General features: G+C 38.7%; 1 protein-coding gene across 1 annotated transcript in view; it reads right to left on the bottom strand.

Annotated features, from left to right (window-relative positions):
* LOC124594262 (phenoloxidase 1-like) overlaps positions 1–18184 on the bottom strand; it is a 235254-nt gene that overhangs the window by 23626 nt on the left and 193444 nt on the right. The window lies entirely within an intron of this gene.

Raw genomic sequence — 18184 nt, forward strand, 5'->3', positions numbered from 1 at the left:
TAATGCAACTTAGCTTTTCATTCTTATTAAATCATGCACAATGTTTTAGCATTAATGTCTGTCTTCCATATTACCCTTTCTTGCACCTTTAAGCTCTCAGGTTTCCAAATCCTACTCAGAGCAGCCCCCAACAATCAGATTTTGTTTCATTCTCATCCTGTCTGGTAAGTCTCCCCTGATCTTGGATTCTGATTGGCTTTTCCAAACTCTGTCCCTTTTCCTAAACCTCACCAGTCCTTTTTCTTCACCCCTCTTCCTCCCCCTTCAACATTTCTGCCAGAAGAAGGAGCCAGTGGCTACGAAAGCTTGCATACGTAATACCTTTAATATGTGTGTTTTCCTGCCACTGTTTGGTGAGTAGAATTTTTATCTGTTGTTGTTGTTGTTGTGGTCTTCAGTCCTGAGACTGGTTTGATGCAGCTCTCCATGCTACTCTATCCTTTGCAAGCTTCTTCATCTCCCAGTACCTACTGCAACCTACATCCTTCTGAATCTGCTTGGTGTATTCGTCTCTTGGTCTCCCTCTACTATTTTTACCCTCCACGCTGCCCTCCAATGCTAAATTGGTGATCCCTTGATGCCTCAGAACATGTCCTACCAATCGATCCCTTCTTCTAGTCAAGTTGTGCCACAAACTTCTCTTCTCCCCAATCCTATTCAGTACCTCCTCATTAGTCATGTGTTCTACCCATCTAATCTTCAGCATTCTTCTGTAGCACCACATTTTGAAAACTTCTATTCTCTTCTTGTCCAAACTATTTATCGTCCATGTTTCACTTCCAAACATGGCTACACTCCATACAAATACTTTCAGAAATGACTTCCTGACACTTAAATCTATACTCGATGTTAACAAATTTCTCTTCTTCAGAAATGCTTTCCTTGCCATTGCCAGTCTACATTTTATATCCTCTCTACTTTGACCATCATCAGTTATTATGCTCCCCAAATAGCAAAACTCCTTTACTACTTTAAGTGTCTCATTTCCTTATCTAATAACCTCAGCATCACCCGACTTAATTTGACTACATTCCATTATCCTCATTTTGCTTTTGTTGATGTTCATCTTATATCCTCCTTTCAAGACACTATCCATTCCGTTCAACTGCTCTTCCAAGTCCTTTGCTGTCTCTGACAGAATTACAATGTCATCGGCGAACCTCAAGATTTTTATTTCTTCTCCATGGATTTTAATACCTACTCTGAATTTTTCTTTTGTTTCCTTCACTGCTTGCTCAATATACAGATTGAATAACATCGGGGCGAGGCTACAACCCTGTCTCACTCCCTTCCCAACCACTGCTTCCCTTTCATGCCCCTCAACTCTTATAACTGCCATTAGGTTTCTGTACAAATTGTAAATAGCCTTTCGCTCCCTGTAATATACCCCTGCCACCTTCAGAATCTGAAAGAGAGTATTCCAGTCAACATCGTCAAAAGCTTTCTCTAAGACTACAAATGCTAGAAATGTAGGTTTGCCTTTCCTTAATCTAGCTTCTAAGATAAGTCATAGGGTCAGCATTGCCTCACGTGTTCCAATATTTCTACGGAATCCAAACTGATCTTCCCCGAGGTCAGCTTCTACTAGTTTTTCCATTCGTCTGTAAAGAATCACGTTAGTATTTTGCAGCCGTGACTTATTAAACTGATAGTTCAGTAATTTTCACATCTGTCAACACCTGCTTTCTTTGGAATTATTATATTCTTCTTGAAGTCTGAGGGTATTTCGCCTGTCTCATACATCTTGCTCACCAGATGGTAGAGTTTTGTCAGGGCTGGCTCTCCCAAGGCTGTCAGTAGTTCTAATGGAATGTTATCTACTCCCGGGGCCTTGTTTTGACTCAGGTCTTTCAGTGCTCTGTCAGACTCTTCACACAGTATCATATCTCCCATTTCATCTTCATCTACATCCTCTTCCATTTCCATAATATTGTCCTCAAGTACATCGCCCTTGTATAGACCCTCTATATACTCCTTCCACCTTTCTGCTTTCCGTTCTTTGCTTAGAACTGGGTTTCCATCTGAGCTCTTGATATTCATAAAAGAGGTTCTCTTTTCTCCAAAGGTCTCTTTAATTTTCCAGTAGGCAGTATCTATCTTACCCCTAGTGAGATAAGCATCGGATGGCATATAACAATATTATGAAAAACTCACCATATAGTGGAGATGCTGAGTTGCAGATAGACACAACAAAAACACTGTCACAAATAAAGCATTCAGCTAGTAAGGTCTTCATCAAAAATGGATGACACACACACACACACGCACACACACACACACACACACACACACACACACATATATATATATATATATATATATATATATATATATATATATATATATTGGTCTTTAAATATGTCTGCTTGTGTCTGTATGTGTGGATGGATATGTGCGTGTGTGCGAGTGTATACCTGTCCTTTTATCCCCCTAAGGTAAGTCTTTCCGCTCCCGGGATTGGAATGACTCCTTACCCTCTCCCTTAAAACCCACTTCCTTTCATCTTCCCCTCTCCTTCCCTCTTTCCTGATGAGGCAACAGTTTGTTGCGAAAGCTTGAATTTTGTGTGTATGTTTGTGTTTGTTTGTGTGTCTATCGACCTGCCAGCGCTTTTGTATATATATATATATATATATATATATATATATATATATATATATATATATATATATATATAATGGAAGGAAACATTCCACGTGGGAAAAATTATATATAAAAACAAAGATGAGGTGACTTACCGAACAAAAGCGCTGGCAGGTCGATAGACACACAAACAAACACAAACATACACACAAAATTCAAGCTTTCGCAACAAACTGTTGCCTCATCAGGAAAGAGGGAAGGAGAGGGGAAGACGAAAGGAAGTGGGTTTTAAGGGAGAGGGTAAGGAGTCATTCCAATCCCGGGAGCGGAAAGACTTACCTTAGGGGGAAAAAAGGACAGGTATACACTCGCACACACGCACATATCCATCCACACATACAGACACAAGCAGACATGTCTGTTTTTATATATATATATGTATATATTGCACAAACACAGCCCACAAACACAACTACACTCTCAAGCAACTGAAACCACACTGCAAGCAGCAGCATCAGTGCATGATGGGAGTGGCAACTGGGTGGGGTAAGGAGGAGGTTGGGTAGGGAGGGGGAGGGATAGTAGGGTAGGTGTGGCAGACAGTGAATTACTGATGGGGAACTTGCAGGGAGGAGCTGGAGAGAGGGTAGGGCAGCTATGTGGAGTTGGGAGGTTAGACAAAGGGCAGGGGAGAGCTGAGGTATTCCGCTGTCCACCAAACTTACACAAAATACTCATTCATCCCTAGACAACCCCCACCCCTTGCCTCATGGCTCAGACCCCTGTAATAGACCTAGATGCAGGAACTGTCCCATACATCCTCCCACCACCACCTACTCCAGTCTGGTCACAAACATCACCTATCCCATCAAAGGCAGTGCTACCTGTGAAACCAGTCATGTGATCTTGAAGCTAAGTTGCAACCACTGTGCTGCCTTCTATGTGGGCATGACAACCAACAAGCTGACTGTCTGCATGAATGGCCACCGACAAATGGTTACCCAGAAACAAGTGGACCACCCTGTTGCTGAGCATGCTGCCAAACATGACATCCTTCATTTCAATGACTGCTTCACAGTCTGTGGATCCTTCCTACCAACACTAGCTTTTCTGAACTGCGCACATGGGAACTTTCCCTGCAATATATCCTATGTTCCCCTAACCCTCCTGTCCTCAACCATCATTAGTCACTGTCCTCACCCATCCATCCCCTTCCCTGTTCCCATTCCAGCACTACATGTCCCTCATCCACCATCACACACAGTCTTTTTACTTCTCTCCTTTTTCACCAACAGTCCCCCCCCCCCACCCCCCCCCCCCCACCCACCATTTGTCTAACCTCCCAATTACACATAGCTGCCCTACCTTCTCTCGACCTCATCCCTGCTTGCTCCACAGCAGCTCTTCAGTGTCCACCACCCCTACCTTACTATCCCTCCCCCTCTCTACTCCAGCCTCCTGCTTACCCCACCCAGTCGCATCAGGCACTGGTGCTGCTGTTCGCAGTGTGGCTTCAGTTGCCTGAGGAGACTGCAGTCATGTGTGTGTGTGTGTGTGTGTGTGTGTGTGTGTGTGTGTGTGTGTGTGTGTGTGTGGTGTCTGTCAACTATTTTTGACTAAGGTCTTACTGGCCAAAAGCTTCATTTGTGACAGTCTTTTTGTTGTGCCTATTTGTGGCTCAGCGTCTCTGCTATATGGTGAGTAGCAACTTTCCTTTCCATAATTAAATATCTTGAAATATTTCGTAATGCAGCTTCTTCTGGAACATGCTATCTGCTTCTATTGACTCATGTCATCTTGTGCAATAGTGCTTGACTCTTAATAGATCATCTTCAGATCATTTCCATAGTAACTGAATCAGTTACATATAATTCTGAATATAGTAACTTGTGCCATTTTGTACATTATAATGGTGTATAAAATGAAGCTAGTCAACAGTTACAGGATGACAGTTTATGGGTTTAACCAACATATAAAAGAACTGAAGGTTTCTTTTTAAAAACAAAAACTAGTCATAAGAAAAATGAATTGCTGAAACCAAAACTGTCCAAAAGACATAATAGGAAATTTTATATCCACTTCTGCCTTGACTGCCATAAAACCTTACATATATTTAAAGAAAGAAATATTGAGAGAAAAACTGTCAACTGGTAGACATAAACTTGATAACTCACAGTGTATTATGTGGTGAAACTACTTCATACTAGTATTAGTCACTTTTTTCCCTTTCTTATAGGACATGAAACATAAGTAAGACAATTGCCTTTAAGCTTAAATATGGTGTTTCACCATGCTGTGTCTTATATTGTTATTATTGCCCCTATGTGAAACACATTAAAGATGCATTAGAATAGTTTTCATTACATTTGAAATATTGATTCTGTAATTTAATCACTAGTATTTGGCCTTTAAAGTATTGCAGTTTTCATGCAGTTCACATTCAGATTCACAGAGAATCTATGTAACTGTCCCGTCCTTGTCAAACTAGACCTGTAGGTGTAAGTGCCTGTACATATCAATTATATTTTGTTGTTGTTCTTAAATAGTAATACCAGGACATGTCCAATATCCTTATAAAACTGATCTACAGATGAAAAAAACCACTACTACTGCTACTACTAGTGTATACTGATGACCAAAAATGAGAAATTTTTGTTACCAATTCACAGTGGTAAATGTTATTAGTCAATTATCATCTTTCAGGAATCCAAAAGGACTGAATCATAAAATTCACCATCTAACAAATTCACCTTTAGTTAATTGCTTTTTACACAACATTTAAAACCGATGAATCAAATTACTGAATACAGTATTCATGAGTAGGTATATTTTTGCACAATATTTGTCACACTGAAGCTCAATTTTAAATCTAGTACCCTACTTGTATCATCAGCAATGGAAAACAACAGTATTCTGTTTAATTCAGTGTTAATCATTCGGTTAGTTATTTGATGTATCATGCATCATAAATATGACCTTCTGCTGTGGTGTGAAACAAGTCAGTTTTACAATTATGATACACTTTCTCAGTGAAATAATAGCAACATGCTGACCATTTACATGAGTATCCTAAGCTACCTCCCACTCGCTTTTTAAATTCAGTGATTAATACTTAACTGTGTCTGATCTCTTTCTCTCTCTCAAACACACACACCCATCCACACACACACACACACAAATCATATATTATATTACTACACATTAAAAATTCGTCTATAGAATAGGAGGTGATGTCAAGCAGGTATATACCAGTTTGTGTTTGTAGTTAATTATATTATCTATTAATTTCTTTACACCTTGGTTAATAATTCACATGCATGAATACCTCACTTCCCAGTCCTCAACAATTGGCCTTCCCTTCTCATCCTGTCCAGTAAGTCTCCCCTAAGCTAGGGTTCTGAGTGACTTTTCAGAACTCTTCCCATTTCCTAAACCTCACCAGTCGTTTTATTTCACCCTCTTCCTTCCCCTTCAACCCTTCACCCAGAAGAAGGAGGCACTGGCTCCAAAAGCTTGCAAATTTAAATACCTTTACATGTGTATTCTCCTACTACCATTTGGTAGGTAGATTTTTTTAAAATCCATCCAATTACATTATATTTTCAAAAATTAATTATTTTCATTGATATATCACTCCTTTCTTTGCCATGGTAAAGCTAAGTGATGGATGGTATAAGTCATACCTCCCTCCAGTACCATATTATATGAATAAATTTCATTGCTGTTTTCAAACTGAAATTGGTTGATGATAACAAAGTGTCCAAGGAATAGAAAAGCAACTGGAATCACTCAATAGAGGAAAGTCCACTGGACCTGACGGGATACCAATTCGATTCTACACAGAGTACGCGAAAGAACTTGCCCCCCTTCTAACAGCCGTGTACCGCAAGTCTCTAGAGGAACGGAAGGTTCCAAATGATTGGAAAAGAGCACAGATAGTCCCAGTCTTCAAGAAGGGTCGTCGAGCAGATGCGCAAAACTATAGACCTATATCTCTTACGTCGATCTCTTGTAGAATTTTAGAACATGTTTTTTGCTCGCGTATCATGTCATTTCTGGAAACCCAGAATCTACTATGTAGGAATCAACATGGATTCCTTAAACAGCGATCGTGTGAGACCCAACTCGCCTTATTTGTTCATGAGACCCAGAAAATATTAGATACAGGCTCCCAGGTAGATGCTATTTTTCTTGACTTCCGGAAGGCGTTCGATACAGTTCCGCACTGTCGCCTGATAAACAAAGTAAGAGCCTACGGAATATCAGACCAGCTGTGTGGCTGGATTGAAGAGTTTTTAGCAAACAGAACACAGCATGTTGTTATCAATGGAGAGACGTCTACCGACGTTAAAGTAACCTCTGGCGTGCCACAGGGGAGTGTTATGGGACCATTGCTTTTCACAATATATATAAATGACTTAGTAGATAGTGTCGGAAGTTCCATGCGGCTTTTCGCGGATGATGCTGTAGTATACAGAGAAGTTGCTGCATTAGAAAATTGTAGCGAAATACAGGAAGATCTGCAGCGGATAGGCACTTGGTGCAGGGAGTGGCAACTGACCCTTAACATAGACAAATGTAATGTATTGCGAATACATAGAAAGAAGGATCCTTTATTGTATGATTATATGATAGCGGAACAAACACTGGTAGCAGTTACTTCTGTAAAATATCTGGGAGTATGCGTACGGAACGATTTGAAGTGGAATGATCATATAAAACTAATTGTTGGTAAGGCGGGTACCAGGTTGAGATTCATTGGGAGAGTGCTTAGAAAATGTAGTCCATCAACAAAGGAGGTGGCTTACAAAACACTCGTTCGACCTATACTTGAGTATTGCTCATCAGTGTGGGATCCGTACCAGGTCGGGTTGACGGAGGAGATAGAGAAGATCCAAAGAAGAGCGGCGCGTTTCGTCACTGGGTTATTTGGTAACCGTGATAGCGTTACGGAGATGTTTAATAAACTCAAGTGGCAGACTCTGCAAGAGAGGCGCTCTGCATCGCGGTGTAGCTTGCTCGCCAGGTTTCGAGAGGGTGCGTTTCTGGATGAGGTATCGAATATATTGCTTCCCCCTACTTATACTTCCCAAGGAGATCACGAATGTAAAATTAGAGAGATTAGAGCGCGCACGGAGGCTTTCAGACAGTCGTTCTTCCCGCGAACCATACGCGACTGGAACAGGAAAGGGAGGTAATGACAGTGGCACGTAAAGTGCCCTCCGCCACACACCGTTGGGTGGCTTGCGGAGTATCAATGTAGATGTAGATGTAGAAAGGAGTAAAAGTACTGTGATGCTGTTGTTGGTATGCCCAATGGAATGAAACCACAATGATTTTTGGTATGGGTTCAATGCTGTGTGTGATATGTAACCCTCTGATATTTGATACCAATCACTTTATTTAATAAGATTTGTTTCAGCCGCCTTTTCTTGATGTTTGGCAACATGGACCTGCTAGGCAGTTCCATCCAATCACACTCTAGCAATCTTCATAGAACTTCATCTCTTTATGTGTGGATGGGTGCTAAAAGAGAACTTCAATTTTCCTTCAAGCTACTTGAATAACATAAATAACTGAACTTTAAACTTTCTATATTCACACCTTCTTCTAAAACAACACAATCTCATATACTCCCATAGTGCTCAGAGCCATTTGAGCCAATCTCATATACTAAGTGTGTTGACAGGATATCTTATACATAAGTGGCTAGTGCAAGAGCAACACAAGAAGTATATTTTACTTAAGACAATTCAACATCATTTGTCATTGCTTCAACTTCGGCTATGGCCTCTCCTCATTTTTTCCCTGTTTTCTAAACACCTTCAAAGTATGACACCAAGTAACAAGCAGCCCCAAAGCAGCATGTGGAGACACCGATTCACCATCCTGCATTGTAGAAGTGATGGGTTCAAGCCATTTTTCCATCAGCACATATCATAATAGTATCTCCTACAACGGGGTGTCCCCGTTGGTCACAAATATCTTTCATCACCGAGAAAGCTTGGAAGTGGTGCATGCCATCCTAAGACTCTTATGTCACACTTCACATCCCCCCTGCTAAAAGCTGCTGGTTGCTGGAGGTTATTCCTTAGGTTATTTGGAACAAAAAATGTAAATTCAGTATTTTGATCACATCAATAATTAAGGATCTACAAAGAGTTCCAAAACATGCCACGGTGTATGGAGTGCTACACTTATGTTCACAGGACACACGATCAGTCTTAGGTAGACAAGTGCAGTGGATGGTATATTTGCATAACAACCAGGTTCTTGATATTGCAGTCACTGTTTACTGTTGCTATCTCCTGTCTACTGTACACAGTATACTTTGTGATGCATTACAAGTTTTCATTGCTGGAGTATGGAGAGATGGTGTACATTTTGGGCTTCTGTGATGGTAATGTCAAAGCTGCTGTTGCTGAATATCACTGTTTTATTCTAATTGTAGGATTCCAAGTGCCCAAAACATTCAGTGGAACATATAGAACATTGATAGAAATTGGTACTCTTCCCAGTATTTGTATTCACTCTGAAAGACATTGTGATGTTCAGGAAGAGGAAAACATTCTTAATTCAGTAGAGTGCAGTCCTTATTTAAGTACAAGATGCCTAGTTACCTGATTGAATGTTTCACAATCTAAGGCATGTAGGATTCTTCATGAGAATGGATTGTATCCTTTTCATGTGCACAAAGTTCACCTTTTAGAGCCACATGATTGTACCAACCAATTGCACTTTTGTAACTGGTTAAATGGAAACCAGCAGCTCTATTGCTTCAGAATGTTCAGTGATGAGTCAACCTTTACAACAGATGGCACCAACAACATGTATAACATGCATGTCTGGGCAGACAAAAATCCGCATGCCACGGTAGTGGCTAAGACTGTTTGCTACTGCTGAACCCAATAGAACAATTTTGCTTAAAGAAATTTTCACTGGGCTCTCCATTCTAAATATTTTCTCACACATTCACATTTAAGGAGTTGCACATTTCCTAAAACAATCTTATGTAAATAAACTAACTTCACCACTGAGTTCAGAAACAAGAATAAAGCAATTAAACTATTCTGCTTAATTTGACAAATGAATTATTTGAAAAAATTCAAAATATTTGAACTGCAACATCTTTGAACAATGCAATGTTAACTAATATTAATTTTGTAGGAAAGTTCTAGTAGAATGCAACTGGAAGAATTTCTGCTCCTTTTGACCAATATATCCAACTAATTGTCTGAAACCTAGCTTCCAATATCAAAGATACTAACCACTTCCTTGACCAGTCTCCACCATTTCCACTCCTTTAGCTTCAGGAACCATACTCATCACTGTGTATGACACCTTCCTCTACACCAACATCCCTCTTGCCCATGGCCTTTTTGCAATAGAGCCCTACCTCTCCCAATGTTCTTCAGACTCCAAACCAACTACCTCATTTCTTATACACCCTACCAACTATCTCCTGGCATACGACTACTTTTCCTTTGAAGGGAAGGAATAAAAACAAATCTTCAGGACAGCCATGGGGATCCACATGGCACCCTCCTATGTCAACCTGTTCATGGGCCAACAAAGGGGAACATTCCTAGCCTCCCAAAAATCCCATTCCCTAGATTGTTACAGATTCATTGATAATATCTTCATGATCAGGACATCATATCCTCATTCCTTCACAACCTCAATACCTTCTCCACTATCCACTTCTCCTAGTCTTCACTAACCTAATGTGCCACCTTCCTGGACATTGACTTCTATTACTCCGATGGCTCCATCCACACCTCTGTCCACATTAAATTCACTAATCACCAACAGTGCCTGCATTTCAGCATCTGCTATTCCTTCCATACAGAAGTTTGGTCATATATGGGTAACATATCTGCATTGAAGAGAACTCCTACTCAGTATACTGAAAATCTCATGAAGGCCTTCAGAGACAGACATTACCAACCAAATCTAGTCTACAAATGGATTTCCTGTACCATATCCTTGCACACCCCAATCCTCCCACCACCACCAAGAATAAATTAAAATGAAAGATCTCCCTTGTCAAACAATACACCCTGGACTGGAACAACTGAATCGAATCCTTTGATTATGTACCATCATTCCCTGGAGTGAGGGTTATCCTACCCCAGTAACTCCCCCTTCCTAAAATAGTGTTCCATTTCCCACCTAACCAACACAACATCCTAGTCAATCTCTATGCCACTGCCACTCCCAACTGCTTGTCACAGGGATGATATTCCTGTGGAAAACCCAGGTGCAAGACCTATACAATCCACCCACCTAGCACTTCCAGCTCCAGTCCTGTGACAGGGTTATCATTTTCATTTATTACCTATTTCAGACTCTTTAATTAAAACACAAAGGACCATGTGAAATAGCAATTTAACAATACATACACTTTGGCCATCTGATATGCAACTGAAGATACAAAGATTACAGGGTTCCCAAGAGAGCTGCTCTCTCTCCCTGTGTTCATTGTTGTTTGTGGGCACTTCCAAATATCATTTTTTGAAGAGTGGTTACCATAATATATTCAATATTGTAATTGTGACTCCAGATGTTTTAGAAGCACAAAAGATATATAAAGCATTCTGCAAGGCCATGCAGCATTGTAGCTGGTGGCTGCTTGCTAAAGATTTGCAAAAATGTAAGTACAATAATTTCATCCTCATTTTCTTACAGAGAAGTACTTTTATGACATTCATTAAATAGGTTAGATAGTCCAGAGACCAGATAGTAATGACTGGATAGTTGAAAGTCTACTCAATTTGATTGTACCAAATACAACAGAATCAACTTCACTAAGACCATGTAATACTTGAATTACATACCTTAATTTTAAGCTGTGAACCATGTGGAATGGTGTTGTGTATGATGGCAACATAACCATGAATGGATGAAGAATCAAACAACACACCATATTTGAGATCTCATAGGCCATGTCACTATGTGGAGAGTAAGTCTGTGTCAAACAGAAAGCGGGCTGCCCATACACTCTGTTGCCCAGTGCGGTCAGTTGTGGTAAAACAAGAGTGTGGGCAGGATGCAGTGATCTAGTTGTTGAATGGTGCTCATAGTGAGCACATTAGCTGCTGTCCAGTAAACATGAACAGCAGTACTCAAGGTTAACAACTGTTGGCTTGTTTTCACTTGCTTTGAGGAAACAAAGAAAGTGGAAATATGAAGCACTAAATGTCAAGGTGATGGGGAATTTCACTGTGTCTGCAAGGAACTGTGGTCTTGTGAAGATCATTTCTTCAGTTACTGTTGAATGCCTTGCAAACAATTGGAAACCTTACATAAGCCCATTTAACTAAAAATCTCAAAAACTGAAATGAACTAGAGAAAATCAGTAGGTTCAGAGGAAAGACTTGTCAATTTGTTTGAGGCAAGCTCATTATTTGTGATGTTAACTGATTCTTCTGTCACTGCTTGGCATAACATTATTTATGTCAGAATATTATTTTTATGGTATAAAACATTTACATTATTTTATTATTTACTGTAACTATATATTTTCAAAAATAGTAATAATTATAAAACATAGAATAAACAACATATAAACTGAAAGTTTTGTCAACACTGTGTACAAACAAGTGTGAGCTACAGATCAATTGTCAATCAACTACACTGAAACAAACTTTCACCTTCTCATGCATTTCTCTGGCACTAGAAAAGTCATTGGAAGATTCCCTTGGTTCCAAAAGTGTGATGGTAACTTCATTTTATGAAACAGTATCTGCAGTACATTGTGATACAACTGAGCTGAGTGATCCTATGACTGCAGAGGATGGAGGTGGTGGTGCTTCATTGTTTAATATCATAAGTTGAATCTCTCTAAATATTGTGCCACGGCATTTTTAAATGAGTTTGTGTTTGAGCTGGGAATGTCTTTGAAGAGTGTGCATAACTGATAAATAAGTTGGCATATGGTCAAGCTCGCACTTCTCTCTCATGTTACTGTCCCTGGTGTGTTGATAATTTGTGACTGCAGCTACATCTTCATTTATTTCTTTTTTATTTGGCTTTTTCTCCTAGCTGACCTGATATTACAGATTCAATTATGTTTCTTCCTCTCACCTCGCTATCAAGAAATGGTTCCTCTGACTCTTCAACATCTAGTGACGTATGACATGGTGACAGTGTGTCAATAAGAAACTCCAAATGACATGCCCATGGACAGTTCTTATACTTCTTGGATCTTTAAGAATTTTAGGTATTTGCTGTAGGAGTCTCATAGATTCTTCCATTATGCTCAAACAGCCTCATCTTTCAATCAACCTGCATGCAAATTGTTTATTTCGTATGACACATTTATTACTAACAAACAGTACATTTTTTCCAGACCTGTGGCCACTGGTAATTTAAATCACATCATCACTTTTTAATTCTGCATGGGAAGGACAACTGTCTCCAGCTTAGTAAAATATGTGTGTCAAGAAATGTACAACATTTTGCAACCCCTGTATTTACCTCAACCAGCAGAAAAAAATCTGGAAAAAAAATTGAGATGGGATTGATGGAGTGGTGGCATTTTCCTAACTGCTCTGGCAGCATGGATGGGAAGCATTTTAGAATGAAGTGTGCTAAAAATGGTGCCTGAAATTATTTTTGTTACAAAAACTTGTTTTCAATTGTCCTGATGGCAGTTACTGATCACAGTTACAACTCCTTGGTTACTGACATCGGCAGCTATGGCAGATATAGTGACAGCAGAAGTTTTGAAAACTCTGCATTTTTCCACAAATTCATAGAAGGAAGATGTATTCTGGCTCCAAAACCACTACCGGATCCAAGCATGCTGACGGGTGATGAAGGGGATAAACAGATATGTATGGGCCATTTTGTGGTAGAAAATGCCATCGGTACACTTGCTTGAGGGTGATGAAGCTTTTTAAGGGCTATAGACTTAACAATCAATACTGAAGAAGCTGTTGTCAAAGTGGCATATACGAGGTGTAAACTGTACTACAATTGCATTGCTAGTTTGTGCAAGCACATTATTATTTCCAACTGAACTGAATTGTACACTACAATATTCATCTGGTACTATATATAGATATTGTGCAGCTGTGCACTCTCAGCCCTTGTGAGGCTTTCTGATTGAGAAAAAGTGGCTCTAGTCTCATAAACTGACATACAGCCGGTAGAGTGGTGTGCTGACCACATGTCCCTCCATATCCACATCCAGTGACACCTGTGGGCTGCGGATTACATGGCAGCTGGTCAGTACCATTGGGCCTTCATGGCCTGTTTGCATGGAGTTTAGTTTTTTTTAGCAACTGTGCTCTTATTTATAAACAAAGAAAATACCTGCCTGACATAGATTGTTAGCAATTTTCTTCCTTGCTGCAGCCCCTTTTATCACATTTTTACTATCAAAATATTATATGTAGTACAGAAATACATTTGCACACACCAATGCAATGAATGACTCTTTCTATTTCTGCTACAATCTTGTGCACACTTGCCTGCCTTGGAATTTGTAGAAAATCACCACTTGCTAACACCATGCTGCAAGCAAAGGGCGGTATAGCGCGGGCACCACCTCCTGTTTGACAGGGGCGATTCCGTAGCAAGCAACACGGAGACTGCACTGGGTGCCTGCATAGGTTGCACACTCCATATTTGACGGAGGCTTAATGCACTCATCCACTCATACATGGAAGTCATTATACAGGTAGACTAGTAGTAAAATATGAGTTTAATGACAGGTACAAATATTTACCTACACTTTGCCAGTAAATTACTGAATACCTGAATGGTGATGCAAAGTTTCAATGGCAAGATTTTGCCCCCCCCCCCCCAAAAAAAAAAACAATTTTGCTGCCCTGTGCAGCTGCACATGTTGTTGCTGTCTAAATACTGCCCTGCTCATAGCGTTAGGTAAATTGCAGGCAACCTAATCATAATTAAAAATAAAAACTGTAACACTGTTTCTTATATATTAACAAATGTGAAAGGTATTAAAATGTAAAAAAATGTTGTTAAATTCAAAATTATAGTTTATAAATTGTAAATTTGAATATTCTTTACCTGACCAGTTGTGAACAGTGAAAGTAAAGAATTGTGAAACACATCTGTTGGCTACATGATTTCAAGTAGTCAGTGTTGAACTTCACCTCCCCCCCCCCCCCCACACACACACACACACACATTTTTCAGCCAGTATCACAACGCAGTATGTTGACACCGAGGACAATCAACAACGAAATAAAGCAGGCAAACATAACACTTTGAATATCTTGCTTCCATAACATAAAACAGAGATTCATATAAGATTGCAGTACAGGATTAGACCGTATTCGACATAAGAAAATATGCCATCCATTAAAGTTTGATACTGGAAAAACTTTTAGAAAAAATTAAACAAGAAACTGCTGATTTAAATAAAAGTAGTGCTAAAATTGATAGCAACAGTGAAGTTATTAACTCAATAAATATTGAAATATAAAAAATAAATATTAAATTCTATGATGCAAATGTAGTAACACATCCACATGCTAGAAAACTCAAGAGATTATAGAATTGTGTCAGGGAAAGGTTGAAGCAAGTCAGTGAATAACTGAATTAAACAACATAATGTTCAATCTAAAGGCTGAAATGGAATCTGAAATCAGTAATCAGTGCCATTTACTTAGACATGAAGTAGGTGAACAATTCAAAGAAGTGAAAATTGACTTGAAACAACTCCAGAAGTCAACCAAGCAGAAATTTGCATGTCTTCAAGAACAAGTTTCAAACACTTGCCTTCAAATAAGTGTACTGGACTAACCACAAAATCAGATGAGTTATTTCTCTTACACTGCCCTTTAACAGTATTGGAAGGATGTGTGATTGATGTAGTAGAGAAAAAATTACATGAAAGAACTGATTTATCTATAAGTTCACCTCATTCAACAGGAAACTGAGAAAACAGGGAAGGAATTTAGGAAAATTTGGGAGGAACTGGAAAAGACTAGAGAAGATGTTAAAAAGACAAAGAATTACTAGAGGAATTTTGAGTAGAATCAGGAACAAATTTAACCAAACAATTTCTGAAAATTTCAAATCTGTAGGTGAGACTCGCCCTTCCTATTTTATTACAGCTTTCTGAAAATCATTACAAAAACAATGGGATGACGCAAAATAAAGTACATTTTATCCACAGTTATTTGGATTGGGATGCAGTGAGTGGAGAACTGCATACTAGGAACAATTTTAAGTCATATGATGACCATGAGGAAAAATTTTAAAAGAAACGTTTGTCATCTAGTGAACCAGAGCTGGAGAAGTTTTAAGTATACAAAGTGACACTTGACAGGCTGAAAATATTTAGATGTCGTGATAGATGAAAGTCAACTAGTACACCATTTACCTTACCAGATCAGAAAATAAATTTGATACTACAGTTGGCAAAATATAAATGAACTGTTAACGTTCACAAATGATCTGTATACCTTAAATAAAGATGTGGAAGATTACCCAGAGATAGATGGTCCCAGAATGGACAACTGTAAGGATAACAGTACCATTCTACATTTCAATATGAGGATGAAAGTTGTTATTGAAAACTAATGAGGCAGCCTGGTGGTGGGGTGAGTAGATTGTGGAACAGTCAGTGTGTGGAGCGCATAAGGTAAATATACAGCCAGGATGGTAGTAGGGGACAAATGATGGAAAACACCACATGTTCTGGAGATGAGCCACACATCAGAACATAATGGGAGAACTGTAGGCCCCAAGTTAGGGAAATAATGGGAAAGCAAGCTCCTCAGAATATGGACATCATAAACATATTTACTACTTACATAATGACTGATAGAACTGTAAAAATAGAATATAAATATTTTGGGGAAAACAATTTTTCATCGAAATTTTTTGAAGAATATAAAATGTTTGGGTTTATATAAAATTTTAAGGGATTATTAGAACAGTAAATCAAGTGGATGTGCCATACTTGTTTCCAGCATGCCAGTGTTGCTCACAAATTGGAAAGACAGTCCTCCACTTGCAATAATATTTCTTTTAAAAAACCATTCAAGATTTCATAAGAAATCAAACCAAGTTGGGTTAACATATAACAATAAGTTGGTAATAAAGTCGTAAGTAGTCAGCTTTTGGAGAAATGAAATTAAATTTACAGTAAATATCAAACCACTTTCACTTTTACAGTGAAGAAAATGTAAGTTAGTAAAAGAATACTTGCTTACCATCAGTAAACACTGGGTTGAAGTTATGATGTCATAATATGACTAATTAAGAAGAATAAAAAACGACACAAATAAAGAGCGAAGAGTTATATTAATTTTTCAACAAATGACAATCAGGGATCAGCTCTTCAGTTAGCAAGAAAAAGTCGCCTATGCAGAAGTTGCTATTGTTATACAATGGAGAGGTATAAATGGTTACCATGTACAACATATGTGTGGTTTAGGTCAGTTAATTGTAAAGTTCATAAATAAAACACATTGTATATAAATCAGAGCATGGAAAAATAATATCCTGCTCCCAAGAAGCTAGCAAAATTGTTTCAAGAAGCAGCCTAGGGTTAGCAGAATATTAGAGGAAATGTGCTACAGAATACTCAGAAATGTAGGTTTTGACTTGAGATAGAATGAGGGTATGTACCATTTCCAGTTATATTTGAAAGTTGTAAAAAAGCAGCGAAGTTTTATCTCTTTTTCAAGAGCAAATGGTGTCCCCACTTACGTACAAGGATAATTCTATCAAGAAAGGAGGCCTTATGCCTATTTAAATCCTAAGGGATGGATACAGGATATGGATATATTATATGGGCACTGCCTCTCAAGGTCTGTTATATCTCATGGCTAATTATGGAAGATACGGAATGAATCACAGCCCTTGTAATATGGGTGGCATGCATCTTGCACTATCCCTTACCACAGAATGATAGTTGATTTGGAGCCACCAAAGAATAACTACAGTCATCTGTTATTTTTGTAAAGCATACATTTTCATATTTTCACATGTTTTTCAAGGTCATCTAAGGATGAAATGAGTCTTCCACATGTAGCAGACATCACCAAAATTAAAAGGCCTCTAGTGATGTGGCTGTAGAGGCTCTATAAACCATAGCAGTCTGGTATGGAGGAGCACTGAATTCCTGAGGTACATTAATGTTAAAGGAATAGACTGAAGTATTAGTTCATCAGTACAATTTTGAGGATTGATTGTCATTTACATTCCATTTTGGATTTTCAATTGTTTGATTGTCATTTTGTGACATAATGAAATGTAATCAACAATACAATTTAAATAATTAACTACCATACCTTGAAGTTGTTTTATTTTTAATGAAAGGAGAATAGTAAAGATGACGGTGTTGATTATATGTTTACTGTAACTGTATATTGCAAGAAATGAAGTACAAGTTCACAGTCATAAAACAATCATAGGATGTTGCATTTCAAATGAGCAAACAACCACAGTTATACACAGGAAAAAGGACAACACTGAGGCTATTTACAAGCTGAACTATTTATTGTACCCTTACTCCCAAGGATGGTAATCCACAGATTTACAAAGGAACCTCTTCAGATGGAATGGACGAGAGATAGTGGCAAGATAAATATTTCAGTTGGTAATGAGGTTT

The sequence above is a fragment of the Schistocerca americana genome, chromosome 2 (assembly GCF_021461395.2).
Source record: "Schistocerca americana isolate TAMUIC-IGC-003095 chromosome 2, iqSchAmer2.1, whole genome shotgun sequence".
In the NCBI taxonomy this organism is placed as follows: Eukaryota; Metazoa; Arthropoda; class Insecta; order Orthoptera; family Acrididae; genus Schistocerca; species Schistocerca americana.